This window comes from Theobroma cacao, chromosome 2 (genome assembly GCF_000208745.1).
Source record: "Theobroma cacao cultivar B97-61/B2 chromosome 2, Criollo_cocoa_genome_V2, whole genome shotgun sequence".
Taxonomy (NCBI): Eukaryota; Viridiplantae; Streptophyta; class Magnoliopsida; order Malvales; family Malvaceae; genus Theobroma; species Theobroma cacao.
Genome location: NC_030851.1, coordinates 10,048,215 through 10,064,988, shown reverse-complemented (window position 1 = coordinate 10,064,988; position 16,774 = coordinate 10,048,215). Strand labels below are relative to the sequence as shown.

At 31.8% G+C, this 16,774-nt stretch overlaps 1 pseudogene; it reads right to left on the bottom strand.

Annotated features, from left to right (window-relative positions):
* On the bottom strand, positions 1,530-4,489 carry LOC18608650 (annotated as a pseudogene).

The following is a 16,774-nucleotide window of genomic DNA, read 5'->3' as shown; positions in this document are numbered from 1 at the left end:
AATTTACTATAATCTTACATAAATTATATATATATATATGTAGACCCTTATTTAATATATCTCATATAATAAAATGATATTTTTTTAGCACAAATATTAATAAGTTTATTATAAAACTTCAATCTTAATTTACATATATTAGCTAATTACAATTAAAACGTAAATAATGTAATATATAATTTTTTATATGATTTTTATATCTTATCATGGTTTTTTTATAAAATATAAAATTTTACATAGTTATTTTTTAAATTTTGGAATAATATAACATTACCCTAATTTGGTATTATATTTCAATATTGTATGATTCATTAAAGTTAAAAAAATTATACAAAATTACTCAAAGGAAAACATATTTAAACTTTAAAAAAATTTTACTTCAATAACTATATATTTGGTTTTAGTAATATCTAATTTTTTAAAAATAATTAAAAATTTTTATAAAAATTTTAAATTTTATAATTGAAAAAATTATAATTATTTCCAACGAAATTTTGTAACGGAAAATTCCGTTGGAAAGTTTAAAAAGTCATAAAAGTTTTGATGCATTCAAAAGTTACTTTCCAACGAAAAATTTCGTTAGAAATTCCGTTGGAAAGTTACTTTTTCAATGCATCATTGACTCTTTAACTTTTCCAATGGAATTTTCAATGAAAAATTCTGTTGGAAAAGTTAAAGATTACATGAGAAATGTTTAGGGTTCCAACGAAAATTTTCAACGAAAAATTCCGTTGGAAATAATTAATAGTTAGACTTGTGTTCTGAAGATGAAATTGCCAACGGATTTTCAACGAAATTTTTCGTTAAAAATTTTCAACGAAAAATTCTGTTGAAAATTTCATTGGAAATTGTCAAGTTTACACCCGTTTTTTTTTTAAGTTTAAAGTTCCAACAAAAATTTCCTTTGGAAATCCATTGGAAATATTAAACATACCATGTGTGTGTTGTACAAGCCAAAATTCCAACGAAAATTTTCGTTGGAAAATTTTCAACAAAAATCCGTTGGAAATACGTCGGAACTAGTAAATAAAAATTTTAATTAAATTCCGTTGAAAATCCGTTACAAATCCGTTGAAAATACAATGATTTTTTGTAGTGTGTTAAGCATAAAACAAACAATAAGAAAACAAATCAACAATCCATAAACGTAAAAATACACAAAGACATACAACAATAATCAATAATTATTATCATCATATTTATTCAACTTTCGTCAAATGAAAGAAAAACAATAAAAAATAATACTATCAAGTGAAAAAGTGAAAATAAAATATAAAAAGTAAGAGAAAAAAAAAATAGCACTATAGACAACAGCTAAAATCATTCACTTGCAGATGACGAACAATTTAATTATAATCAGTGACCAAATATCAGAATACGTGACAAACTCATAAAAAATTATACAAACATACAACTCGGATAAAAGAAAAACACCAACTGACTAAAAGTCAAAACTTAAAACGTATATTACGTAATAATATAAATAAAAACTAAAGATATAAAAATTCTAATAATCAATTTTATTCAAACATATATATGCGAGATGAGGGACAATAATTTATAAATAATAAAAACTTTGCCAAAGTCTCTTTTGCAGGTAATTTCCAGAAGGTGCTCAAGATATAGTTTAGATGAGATCTTTTATTAGTTACTAGTGGTGAAAGAATTGTTGCCATTGAACTGAGGAGGAAGCCTTCACAGGGCTTATGAACCAAAAGCTGTGAGAAGCGATTTAGGCATAAATAAGCTAGCGGCACTCCTAATGGAAGCTAATTGGGGATGCGCCACCGTTCAGTCTTGTATAATACTGTACAGGGAAATTCTACACCTGAAAGCAGGTTTAGATTGAAACTTTATGTCGAAGAAAATCCAGCCTGTGAGTTTTGCATACATCTTAATTAGAACTAAAAAACTTTGCAATCTTACCATTTTCTGTAGAACATTCCATTGCAATGTCCAAGGCAGACTTGTGGAGTCCAACGACAACAATTTGCTTCCCTTTGATGCATCTAACAGTAACGATGATCAAGAAACAGAGACGGAGAGCAATGGCGAAGCACGAAGAGCTTCCGATTCCGATTTACTCTTCATTGGAACCGGTGTACGGCGAAGGATCTCAGCTGGAAGAAGCTCAGCTTTGATTCGATGATTTGAAGTCCAAGTTTCTGGCCTTCCGATTTATTCGCAGCTTTATACCAAGCACAATCTGAAATTTAAAAAAAAATGCACATTGTGAGTCTTCGTAGAAACACGCATGCCAACACACACCCTTGAGGGAATATTAACTTACAGCAGCCAATCGACATTCAACAACTCTGTTATTATAATTTATAGCAGCTGTAACAGCTTTTTGAGATTCTGCCAATGAATGAGCTATCACAAATGTGCCCCCAGCAGGGAGTTGCACATCAGTTGCACGAATAGGATTGAAATCTTTTAGCTCAGCAAACCCAGTTTTGGCCATCACGGAGATTGCCTGTCATAAAGAAAAAGATAATAAGTGACAAACAATTTTCAATAATCACAAAGTAATTTGGTAGCATGATCATGGTAGCAAAAAAGTAACCTGGTCCATCCCACCAGATTGTGTTCCAATGTGCCTTTCACAATCACATGTAACTTGGGCAAGTTCTTTCTGTTAAATGAAGAGATGTTAGGAACCTAGGATTTCGGAATTTGACTTGTGATTACCTCAGTGAAGGTAGCATACCTTTGGGCATTTAACAACAAAAGCAGCCATAATAGCAATCGCAGATGAGCAAACAAATGCTGCAGAGCTTGATAGTCCCGAACCTAGAATAAAGAAATGTAAGCTTAAGAGTCAATTTCTTACATAAAAGAATATATAAAAGAATTATTCAATTAGTTTCAATTAGCAGCAAAATCATGATGCAAAAAATACCTGTAGGAACTGTTCCATCAACAAGAACATCAAGACCAACTGGCACACTGACATCCACTCCTTTTGACTTGGCATATTCATAATAACCTTTATACCTAAATGAGCAATACTACTAGCATCACCATTTAATGGCAGCATACTTAGGATAAATATACCAATAATGTGAAATAACTACATATACGGGGCACAAGAATTCAATATCTCATCCACAAATGAAATAGTGGTACTTGTATACTTGTGGAAAAGGATAAATATACCAATAATTTGTAATAACTACATATACAAAGTAAAAGAATTCAATATCTCACCCACAAATGAAATAGTGGCCCATCTATGATTTTTCAAGTCAATTTCCTGCAAAATAAACAACGTCAGGTATTTTGACTCAGATTCAGAGCAATACCGTAAGCCAACAGACTTACAAAAGTGGCATTTTTGCATGTTGCAGGAACGAAGGCAATCAGAAAAAGGAAGTTAAATATACAAACTCCTCATGAAACTTTTGGCAAAGTGTAACGTAAGCATGTCAATATCTATAATTGGCAGAAAACAATAAAGTTACCACATGCCCAAAAAAAGAAAAGTCATAAACCTGGTTAGGATCAGCAGGATAAGTACAGGTAGTGTACTTATCATTGACATTAGCAATTCGGAGAAGCTTTTCAGCCTCCCCTTTATCGTGCTTTCGGATTGCCACAATCGTGTCTTAAGACACTGAGTATCCTTCATAGTCAATGTGTTCTCCAATCAAGTTTACTCGCCCTGCACAGCGATTCATGATTAATCAACGAGTTCAAGAATCACCAATGTTCACAATTGAAACAGCCAAACCAAAAAAGAAAAACTCTAGAAGGAGAATTCTATTTTTCCGTTTCAATTAGTTGTTTTTAGTCAATACTGTTTGTCTATTTTTCTCAAGATGTTTCTCAGCGACCAAACAGAATATTATTTAAAACGTAGTTCGAATTTAACAATTACTAAACATGCAAAACACAAATATCAATAAGAGATTTAAATTCAAAATTCAATTTCTCGCTTACTTCTTAACCAACCAAAAACAGAGAAAAAAATCAGACCTGGAGATCGAGCGAATAAATCGGGAGGGTGACCGAAGACTTCCAGAAACTTGGACTTCAATTTATCGGATCGAAGCTGAGCTTCTTCCAGCTGAGATCCTTCGCCGTACACTGGTTCCAATGAAGAGTAAATCGGAATCGGAAGCTCTTCGTGCTTCGCCATTGCTCTCCGTCTCTCTTTCTTGGTCACCGCAGCAGTTTTAATTGAGCAGCTTTTGACTTTGGATTAAGCTCTTACACTCCAAATAAACCAAACCGAAATAGAATATTTGGATTTACGTTTATAATCCATGGAGTGCATCACCTCACCGTGAAAGGTTTCTGGCCCTTTTCTTGGAGGGAACTCTGGAATGTTTAGAATGGCATTGAACCAGCCTAGGTCAAGGACTACAACGTCCACGGGTATATGCAAGCATATAATTAAAGATTGTGAGAACATCATTGTCTGTAAAGACATTGATTGTGAAAAAATACCATATTTTCAGTTTGAAAGTTAGTTTCAGCCATAGATTGGCGGAGTTAGCCAATTTTTTTTGAGAGGGCTAAAGGCTAAGAAGAATAAATGTTAAAAATTTTTAAAATTAATATATTAAACTTAACCATTAATAATCAAAAGATTTATAACAGATAATAATTTTATATAACATGTAAATAAAAAAAAAAACTTTTATTAGTGCTTTAGAAAAGTTTTATTTGACGATGGTAATATCTTTCTTAATATAAACAATTAAATTATTTGTAAGAAACTTATCATTCGTTTTGTTTCAGAATTTTATCTTTCTCAATATAAACGACTAAAAAATTAATACAGTCAACATCTAATATTTTTATTTTATTATATTTAAGCTTATAATACTAAATATTAAACTAGAATGCAAAAAATATCAATAGTTAAATATGATATACAGAATTAATAATTTCTTCTTACACTCAACATAATTTTCTTTCAAATAAATATAAAACGTAAAGCACATTAAAAATGTATATTTAAGATAATATTTTCTTATATAATTAAAATTAATAAAAAATAATATATTAGTGAAATTTTAAACAATAACCAATAATGAAATGCTAGAACTTATATTTGAGAATTATATATACAATAATGATTTAATTATTAAAAATTAAAATCATTAAAAATAAAATCTACATAACAAGAAAAAAAAAGAAAAACATAACAAGTAGAAGATAGAACCTACATAACAAAAAAAAAATACGGTTGATGATTTATAAAAATTTAGAAAAGAAAATTTATAGAAACTTAAAATATATGAACACGTAAAATAGAATTGAAAAAAAAAAAATAATAACATAAGTAGAAAAAATTAAATAAAAACTTTATCTCTTTATAATTTCACAATATGAGGACAAAAAAGAAGAAAGGGAAATATAGGTGGAGAAACTTAAAAAATTAAAAAAAATTTAAGAATTTGAATAAAATTGAATGAGGCTTGTAAAGCCATTTTATTATTTTTTAAATTATATTAATTATTTAATAAAAATTATTTTGAAAAGTCATTAAAAAATATATAAGATATAAAAAATTTTAAAAATTTTGAGTGGAGCCATGGTCCCCCATTACAAAGGGACGCTCCGCCCCTGCACATGGTAAACCTGAAGTTTGCATTTAAGTGAAAATTCATCCAGTCATGGCATTATTTTTTTCTCATTCACTTTGTTTTGCTGAGCTTTAGGATTATTATAAACTTAATTACATACCCCTATAGAATGATTCTTGGTGTCCTGTACGACAACATTCCACTCTCCTTTGGAGCTGATGGGCTCGTCAGTCCCACCTCAGATGCCAAGATCGCATCTCTTCATCCGATGGCCCTTCGAAGTCAATGCTAACGACTTTGGCATTAAATCTGATGTGTCGAAACACATCAAAATTAGAGATGGTAATAGTTATCATGTTACAGGATATTTACGGATGTCCGATTCAATTATATAAGGTTAAAATATTTTATAATTGGGTTTGAAATGGATTCAGATAGTAATTTCATTATCCGTATTGGTTAGGCTACCCAATACTTGAACTCGATTATGTTGATATCTGGATTTCTCGAATACTTGAATCCAATATCCATTTATAAATATTTTATCATTATTTATATAATATATAATACATAATTAAATTAATATTTACAACTTTGCAAACAATTCATTTGTTAGAAATTGACAGATGTATGAGAAATATCATTAGTCAAATTATTAATGTGATGTCATTAATATTCCTTAATTAGTTGTTCCATCAGTACTAGCCTTAACTTCATTAACATGTTTATCTCTATTTTTAACTTCCATAAAGAATGCCCCTATCTTAACTGTTGTTTTATTCTTCTTTTGTTTACAGGAAACAAAATAAGAAAGTTTAAATGAACCAGGGAAGTGTGAGGCTGCTGAAGTGAAGTTCCATTTGTTTTAGTACACTTGCATTTGGTTCTATTTTTTGGCACGAAGTTGAACTTCCAAATCATCATTCTTTCGCTTATTCTTTTATTATTTTTTCAAAATCCAACTTGACATGCAATTTGAAAGCTTTTAGGTCTATGAACATTTGTTTTAGAATTAAAAAGATTATGCTACATATATGGTCCAAGTGAGTTATTATCTTCTATCAAAGGCATTTTTGCTTTTGGGGATGCATTCTACCATATCTGTCATAAGAAACATAAGACCCAAATTTACTTTGTCATCATTGGACATTGTTTGTTTTGTTTTGCAATGAGTGAGAACTATAACATACACAATTCTTATTATTATTTTCATTTTAAATTTGATATATTAGATATATAACAAGTCATTGAATTTTTTTACCACATTTAAAAAGAAGAAATTACACTTATGAAATTGAATGTTTACATTTGTTTAATAGTACCAAGTCACTCGTTACATTTTCTTCAACATTTTTTTTACCTGTTTAGTTTTGGTTATGCTTGGTATTGTTATTCTTTTTCACTTTGGCATACTAAATTTAACTATATGATGATTAATAAATTGTTTTTTTGATATATGTCAAATGAAATTGAAGATATAAATTTGACAACTAATGACTTCACAAAATTTGTTGATGAAAAAGGTAATCATAAGGTTAGATGTAATCATTATGATAAGATTTTATATGCTGATACAAAAAAAAAATGGAACATCTTCTTTAAATAATCATGTTAAGATTTGTTCGAAGTTGAAAATGCTCTGTGCTAGTAAAGATAGCAATCAAATGGAATTAGGTTTTTCATTAGGAGGAGATGGGTCTTTGGGTAGTTGGAACTTTGATTAGGATGCAATTAAACGGAGTTTAGCTAAGATGATCATTATAGATGAATTAACTTTTAGATTTATGGAAGCTAAAGGGTATATAAATCACATGAAGGTAGCATATCCTTGATTTCGCATACCGTCACAATGGATCGTTGCTAAAGATTGTTATAAGGTTTATGTTGATGAAAAAAATTGTATGAAAAAATTGTTGAGATCATGTCCTAGTAGAATATGTCTCACCATAGATACATGGACTGTGGTACAAAGAATTAATTATTTGTGTCGAATGCTCATTTTATTGATAAAGATTGGAAGTTACAAAAAAGATTTTGAACTTTTGTACAATTACTAGTGATAAAGGTGAGGCTATTGGGAAGGTAATTGATAAATGTTTGCTTAATTAGGGGATTCAAAAGATTTTTTCTATTACTGTTGATAATTCTAGTTCCAATGATGTTGCAATAAGACATTTAAAGATTAAATTTAATGTTGCCGAAACTAGTATTTTAGGTGGTAAATTTTTTTATATAAGATGCACTGCACATATTGTTAATCTTATTATGACTGATGGATTAAAGGATATTAATAACTCAATTACTCGTATTAGAGTGGTAGTGAGATATGTTAGACAATTTCTTTCTAGATTAACCAAGTTTAAGGCATGTGCAGCTAGTGCAAGAGTTAAAAGTAAGTGTTTATTGTCTTTGGATGTGTGAACAAATGGAATTCTACTTTTTTATGTTGAATACAGTTGTGAAATTTAAGAGGGCTTTTTCATAATTTGAGTATTGTGATAGTATTTACAGAAGTGAGTTAGTGAGGAATGGAGATGGGGTGCTCGATGATAAAGATTGGGCAACTGTTAGAAGGATTTCTTTTTTCTTGAAAGAGTTTTATGATATGACCATGAATGTTTTAGGTACATCTTATGAAACTGCCAATTCTTTTCTTGATTCTATGTCTAATGTGTATAGCACTTTGATTGAATGGTAACAAAGTGATGATGTTGATTTGAAGTCTATGGCAATTAGAATGAAAGCCAAATTTGACGAGTATTGAGAGAATGTGGAAAAAATGAATTTGGTGTTGTACATTACCTAAATTCTTAATACGAGGAAAAAGCTTGCTTATGTTGAATTTACTTTGCTAAATATATATTCTCCCAAGCAAGCTTCGTTGATGTTTTCTTTGGTGAAAAAAATCTATGGATGAGTTGTTTCAATGTTATAAAAATATGTTGCAACCCCAACCTTAATCTCATTTTAGTGAACGTGGTCAAGAGTCTCAAATGTCAATGAGATAAATCACCGGTGATGAAGGTGGGAATGGCAGTGTCATTGTTTCAAGTGGCAAAGACCTAATAACTACTAAGAAAAGATTGGGTCCATTTAAGAGGCATCGATTAAACAGTGGCTTAGAAGAGTAGAAAACAAAATTGGATAAATATTTATCTGAGCTAGTGGATGATGATGCTAGCGAGGATACTGACTTGGATGTTCTCATGTGGTGGAAACTCAATCAGTATAGGTTTTCTATACTTTCTTTTATTGTTCGTGATGTATTGGTGGTACCTGTATCAACAATTGCTTCAGAATCCATTTTTAGTACCGATGGACTTGTGCTTAATGCGTATAGGAGCTCTTTGACTCCTAAGGTAGTGCCAGCACTTATTTGTGCTCAAGATTAACTACATGGATTGGCACGTGGTGATTCGAATCAAATTCAGGATGATTTGGACAAGATTGATAAACTTGATTTCGGTAATTATTTCTTTGTTTATTTAGTCCTTTGTTTAATTTACCATAATATAGTATCATATAATATAGCATCATTTTTTTTCTCAATTTATTTATTTATTTCTTTAGTTCTTTGTTTAGGGTTATGCTAGCACAAATTCAAGCAACCCATTCACCAATTAACATCATACATTCCCACAATATTCCTATCTAACAAATCTGAAAAAAAAAATAGTTAAAGAATTGGACTTACTTGAGTGAAAAATGCAGAAAATTAGAGAATGAATGGAAGAACACTCTTACTTGTCACAAAGAAGTGAGAAAATGCAAGAATTGTGAGTAAGTGTGAAGTGGGTGGAAGAGAGAGGAAGAATCCTAAAGATTAAATAGAGAAAGGAACCCTAAAATATGATGAGAGGGGAGAGAAAGGAAAAAAATCGAGGCTTTTAAAGAAAAGCTGCGCAAGCACCATGATGATCTAGCCCTAGCCCGATGTATAGGCTAGGTTAGACATCTAACAAGGTGACACTGACAAACTCAATGTCGCGGCAGCTTCCTCTCGGGTTTTTGTATGAGAGGAGGCCTAATGCGCCACGCCACAACATTGAGTCTATGGCCCCACAGTGTCCCATTTTTTTATAATTTAATTTTTTTTTAAAACTTACCTCATGAGAGTCCCAAACTTGCAACAATGATAGAAAAATCAATCAAAGTGTGAGAGAAAAATGAAAATGACAAATTAAATTAATAAGTAATTTGAATTGAAAATACTACTAAGATAAATGATATTGAAAAACTTGGGTTGCCTCCCAAGAAGCACTTCGTTTAAGGTCATTAGCTGGATCGTTCTGGAGTTCATTTGGGATCGAGGAGATGGATGGATGACTAGTGTCAATCAATAGGTCCACCTCAGTAGTGCTTCAATCGTTGTTTATTTACCTTGAATGTTTCATTGGTAAACCTATCAATTATTTCCACCGCTCCATGTGGAAACACTTTTGACACACTAAAAGGTACTGACTATCTCGATATCAATTTCCTTCGAAATAACTTCAATCGTGAATTGAACAACAAAACTTACAGACTTGGCTCAAAATGGCGCTCAACAATCTTTTGATCATGCCATCTCTTTTCTTTATACAATTTGGCATTGTCATAAGCATCCAAGCAAATTTCATCCATTTCATTCAATTGAAGCAATCTTTTCTCACTTGCTACTTCTAAATCAAAATTCAATTCCTTGATTGACCAAAATGCACTATGCTCCAATTCAATTGAAAGGTGACACGCTTTTCCAAAACCCAACTGATATGGGGACATACCTATTGAAGTTTTGTAAGTAATCTTATACGCCCACAATGCATCGTCAAGTCTACTGGTCAAGTTCTTCATTAATGGTGATACCACTTTCTCAAGAATTCATTTGATTTCTCGATTTTATACTTCCACTTGTCCACTTGTTTGAGGGTGATAAGTTGTGTCTACCTTGTGTGACACTCCATACTTTGTGAGTAATGTTGTAAAATATTCATTGCAGAAAATACTTCCTTCATCATTCACAATAACTTTTGGTGTACCAAATATAATGCAAATGTTCTTCTTTAAAAATTTTATCACCACTTTAGCATCGTTTCTAGGTAAGGCTGAGGCTTCTACCCATTTTGACACATAGTCAACAGCCACCGAGATGTATCGATTGTTGAATGATGATATGAATAGTCCTATGAAATTGATTCCCTAAACATCGAAAATCTCCACTTTCAGAATGTTGTTCAGCAGCATTTCATGCCTTCTAGAAATGTTTCCCGTTCTTTGACATTTGTCACAATGCAACACAAAGTTATGAGTGTCTTTGAATAATTTTGGCCAATACAAACCTGATTGAAGAACTTTGGCCACTATTCTATTGCCTCCAAAATTACCTTCATATTCTGATGAGTGACAATGTCTTAACACATTTTCAACTTCTTCCTCTGGAATGGACCATCTTATAATTCTCAGCACATTGCTTAAACAAAAATGGTTCATCTCACAAATAATATTTAACATTAAGCAAAAATTTATTTCTTTGTTGAGAAGTTAAATTTAGAAGGAAAAGCTTACTCACAGTGAAGTTGACATAGTCAGCATACCATGGTAATTTCGTATGATCAACATGTAACAATTGTTCATCAAGGAAAGTTTCGTCGATCAAAGTCACATCCTTAACTTGGTTGTCATGTTCTAACCTAGACAGATGGTCGACTATTTGATGTTTTGAACCTTTTTTGTCTCTATTTTCCAAATCAAATTCTTGTAGCAGTAGAACCCATCTTATTAACCTTGGTTGGGCATCATTTTTAGCAATTAAATAATTAATTACAGAATGGTTAGTATAAACAATAACTTTAGTGCCAATCAAGTATGAGCTAAATTTGTCAAATGCATACACAACAACTAATAATTCTTTCTTAGTGGTAGTGTAGTGCATTTGAGTTTCAGTCAAGGTTTTACTTGCATAATATATAGAATGAAAAATTTTATTCATTTTCTATCTTAACACCGCACCTACAGCATGACCGCTAACATCATACATAAGTTCAAATAGGAATGACCAATTAGGAATTACAATAATGGGTGCAGAGATCAAGTTCTTTTTCAGTTCTATAAATGTAAAATGACATGTATCATCAAATTTAAATGGGATGTCTTTTTCTAAAAGATTGCACAAAGGTTTTGCAATTTTGGAAAAATCCTTAATGAATCACCAATTAAAATTGTTATGTCCAAGAAAACTCTACATACCTTTTACCAAGGTTGATGGTGAAAGCTTCTCAATGGTCTTAATCTTGGCTTTGTCCACCTCCAATCCTTTGCTCCACAGCTTGTGACCAAGAATATTGCCTTTTTGTACAATAAAATGGCACTTCTCCCAATTTAAAATCAGGTTTGTCTCCTCACATCTTTGCAATACCTTGTCAAGATTAAGCAAACATTCATCAAAATTATTGCCAAAAACTAAGAAATCATCCATAGATACCTAAATGGTTTTCTCTACCATATTTGAGAAGATAAACATCATGGATCGTTGAAATGTGGGTGGAGCATTACACAATCCAAATGGCATTCGTCTAAATGCAAAAATACCATAGAGACATGTAAAGGTTGTTTTCTTTTGATATTTCGGTGCTATGGCAATCTGATTATAGCTTGAGTATCCATCCAAAAAAGAATAATACTCTCTTCCAACTAACTTATCCAACACTTGGTTAATGAAAGGTAAGGGAAAATGATCTTTCCTTGTGGCTTTGTTTAGTTTTCTGTAATCCATGCATACTCTCCATCCAATGATTGTCCGTGTGGGAATGAGCTCATTGTTTTCATAAGCCATCATTGTCATCCCACCTTTCTTTGGTACACATTGCACTAAGCTTACCCATTCACTATCTGAAATAAGATAAATGATGCCCACATCTAGCCACTTGATTATTCCCTTCTTGACTATTGTTGTCATAATTGGATTCAACCTCCTTTGATGCTCAAAAATAGCTTGGTGATTTTCCTCTAACAAAATTTTATGTATACTTATTGAAGGACTTATCCCCTAGATATCAGCTATTAACCACCCCAATGCTTGTTTGTGCTCTCTCAAAACTCTAAGTAACTTTTCTTCCTGCTTATTATTGAGATCAGATGCAACAATAACTAGTAGAGTAGATAAGTTTCCAAGATATGCATTCCTCAAATGTTTTGGCAATGGTTTGAGTTCTAACTTAAGGGGATCCTGAATTGAAGGTTTCACTGGTGAGGATGAATATGAAGACAACTCTAACAATTCAAACCAAGTTCCCAATACCCAAGACGGGGCATTCAATGCATTAACACATTCTATAATTTCTTCATTACTAAGCTCAGAGTCAAAAATCAATGATGCTTCAAACAGGTCATTAGGATGATTTTTCATGAAAACTTCACTTGTGGTCCTATCTACCACACTAACTGCAAAACACCTACCATGATCATTAGTAAACTTTAAAGCATAAAAGATATTAAATGTTACCTCTTGATCTTGTATTAGCAAGGTAAGTTCTCCTTTTTCAACATCAATGAGTGCTTTGGTTGTGCGTAAAAAAGGTTTCATTATGAATTAAATTGACGTTCCCAATTTAATTTATAATGCAACTTATTGTGTGTGACCAGTGTCCATAAATTTCTAAAATTGATGCTCTTCTTGTTACTTCTTGAAGCATTGAGGAAAAGCTGGTGGTGGTGTAGTTGTCTTAGTCATTTTTGCTTGACATTAATCACTAGACTTCGAAATCTGAATCCCATTCTCCATAGTTTTTTCTTGTTGTGTAACTTCTTGTAGTTTGCTTTCAACTTCCTTTCCACTTTTCAAAGTGATGGCCTTAACATGCTCTTTGCCTTCTCTCCTCGAATTTGCCCCTGTATCATTGGATAATGTTCCTTAAGTTAACCATCTCAAGGTTTCAAAGTGAGGCTGCTTGACTCTAAATAAAAACTATTTGACTTTGAATGATGTTATCATTTAGTGTCAAGTACTACCTTAGCAAATCTTCAACAACTAGCTTTTTTTTATAGAGGTGCTCTAGTTTTCTTGTTGGAATCTCGAAGGTAAATTTAGCCTTGGATTGTAGGTGTTGGAGTAGGGGTATTCTGCTGTCTATTCCCCATAAATTGCACTGTCTCTGTTGGGCACTGATGACTGCCATGATTATCTCCACAACACTCACAAGCTAAAAAGGTTTTGTATAGAGTTAGTATTAAAAGATTCGACAGCCTTAGTTAAAGCTGCTACCTAAACGGATAATGCTGACATGGCATTTACATCATGAATTCCAGCTACTTTACTATGCATTGATCGCTCCACTGGCCATTAGTACTTGTTTGCAAACATCTCTTCCAATCAATCGTATGCCTCATCTATCAATTTATCCATTAAAGCTCTTCCTACAGTATCATCAATGGTGGTTCAGACTTGCCCATTTAAACCATTGCAAAAAGTTTGCACTTGAAGCCACTTTGGAATATCATAATAAGGGCAACACCATAGTAATTCTCTGTATATTTCCCAAGCTTTGTAAAACGATTTAGAATCTTGCTGCATGAATGATGTAATATCATTCCTCATTTTTGCTGTCTTAGTCGAAGGAAAAAACTTAGCAAGGAACTTCTGAGCAAACCCATCTTGTTATTGAGCTAGTAGGGAGCGCATTTAGCCATGCTTTAGCTTTATCCTTTAATGAAAAAGGAAAAAGCCTTAAATGAATTGCATCATCTGTGATACCATTGTGTTTGAAAGTGTCACAAATCTCTAAGAAGTTTGATATATGGCCATTGGGATCATCATTTGGAAGGCCCCCAAATTGAACTAAGGTTTGAATTATGGTGATGATAGCTGGCTCGATTTCAAAATTGTTCGCTTGAATAGTTGGACTTCGAATGCTCGATGGAATTCCTTGTACCAAAGGAACAGCGTAATCCCTTAACCAACGATTTTCAGCTATTACGTGCTCTTGGATTTGCTATTCACCCTATTGATCAGCCATTGTATTTAATGGAGCAATACCTTGTTGATTTTCTCATCGAAGTTTGTGAAATGTTCTTTCAATTTTTGGATCACACGGATCTCCAAGTTGTTTGCTTTTCTCATACAACGACTGACCACACCTACAAAACAAAGAAATAAAACTTAAATTAAGACTAGTCTGTAAAATTGTAATATTAGCAAATAACAAAGAAAATAAAATCCCTAGCAACGAAGCCAAAAACTTGTTGTCAATTTTGCACACGCAAGTATACGTATCGAATAAGTAATATAAACAGTAACTCCATATTATCGTTCCCACAAGGATTTGTTTATAAAGTTTCACTAAGTACTAAAATTGTATAACAAATTAATCTTTTCTAAGCTAACAGACAATTGAAAAACTAATAAAAGACAAAATAAAAAATGAACAATAAATTAACTAGCAAAAAACTAAATATGTTGAGGAAAACAGTAGATTAAATACCTAAGATCATGGGTTCATTGAACATTTCATTTGATACTAGTTTTTCTTGTTATTTGTCTTTCCTAGGTGATTTTACTAACCTAGAATCTAAAGTTATAGACAAGTCTCTATTGAAATGCTTATACACACACCTAGCTTAATTAGTTTACTATATGTCTGTAGGAATTAATTAAACTAAGTTCATTAAGCAAGTGTCTTAATTTGGCTATGTATGGCAATTGACGTTTGTCTACCCAAATTGTGAATCTAATCACCTAAGAGACGTGAACACATACTATTCAAATCTTAGTCTGACTTAAAATCTCTCTGTTAAGTTTTAATTAGATTCATGAATCACTTAATTGTTGATCAGGCAATTAAAGACATTAAGAACATATTTGAATAAGTTAAACGATATCCATTCATGATAAATAATAGAAAAATAAATATTTAGACTACATGTTGAAATCCACCATAATCCTTGATAAGTAAATTAGTTCATAATATCTAAATAAAACATTACCCAAAGAACTTTAGCCATGAATTCAAAACAAAAAAATAAGAATAACACAAAAGGAGAGAAATAAACTAATGTCGAAGCTTGGTTGATTTCGAAACTCTCTTAATTGCTCTTGAATTCTTGCTTGATTCTTAGCTTTATTTCTCCACAAAAACTATTGTTGTCCCTCCTTCTAAATGCTTTCAAAAATTCTTTTAAATATGTGCAAGATGTTCTACTTTCCATTTTTTCATCAAGAGTTTATTTTTGGAAATCAGAGTGGCACTGCGGTCTTACTTTCTTTGCACCACGACTCCATGACAAGCTTTGGTAACACCGCAGCGCTCCTTTTCTTTCGCCGCAACGTTGTACTCTCAACCTTTATTATGATGCACCCATCTAGCCCAATGCCATGGCCACAAGCTTCCAGCACTACGACGGTGGTAACTTCAGCACCGCGACTTCAATCATCATGCTGCCTTGTGTGCAGTCTACATCTATCTATCATCTTTAGATGTGATTTTTTTTCTCAATTTGGTCGAAATTGAGCGAAGTGGTAAACATGAAAGTTGTATCCCATTCTCTTAGCTTTCCAATGAATAAAAAATCACATCAATTGGACTTCTGCAACTTAAGTTATCTTTAAATTACCGCAGTATGTATAAGTAACACTTTCACCATACTTGTGCTATCATAACTTAATTTTACCTTTCGCATCACATATCCTACACATAACCATGAGAGAAATCGATATTAATTCTTCTTAAAGTAAATTAAACAAAAAAGGTAAAATTAAACTAAAACAACTTAATTTAACTATTCAACATATAATTTAACTTAACTTAGAAAAACACCTAAAATGCTAAAATTCGAACCTAAAACTCAAAAGTCTATCTACTAAAGTCTCCAAATGTGTTAAAAATAAGTCTATATAACAAAGTTATCATCAACTTTGCAAGTCCTTTGCAAGGCGCTTTATGTTTCATGGGCTTCATCAAATTTGGACTTAATAACTCTTTTTTTTTTTACTGACATAAAGGAAAACTCTATCACATATTATTATGCAATTAATTATGCATTAAATGACAATATATATTCCTTCACCAATTCAATTGGCTCAAGGCATATACCCATAGTTTTTGTTTCTCTCGAAACCAAAATTAATTGAAATCGACGAATGCACTCCCTTAATTAAAACATAGCTATGACAATTAATTTCTAATGGAGTGATCATTATAACTTATGTGAGGTCTATTGAAAACTTGGCGGATCCTTTAATGAAAAATCTTGAGATTTTGTAAATA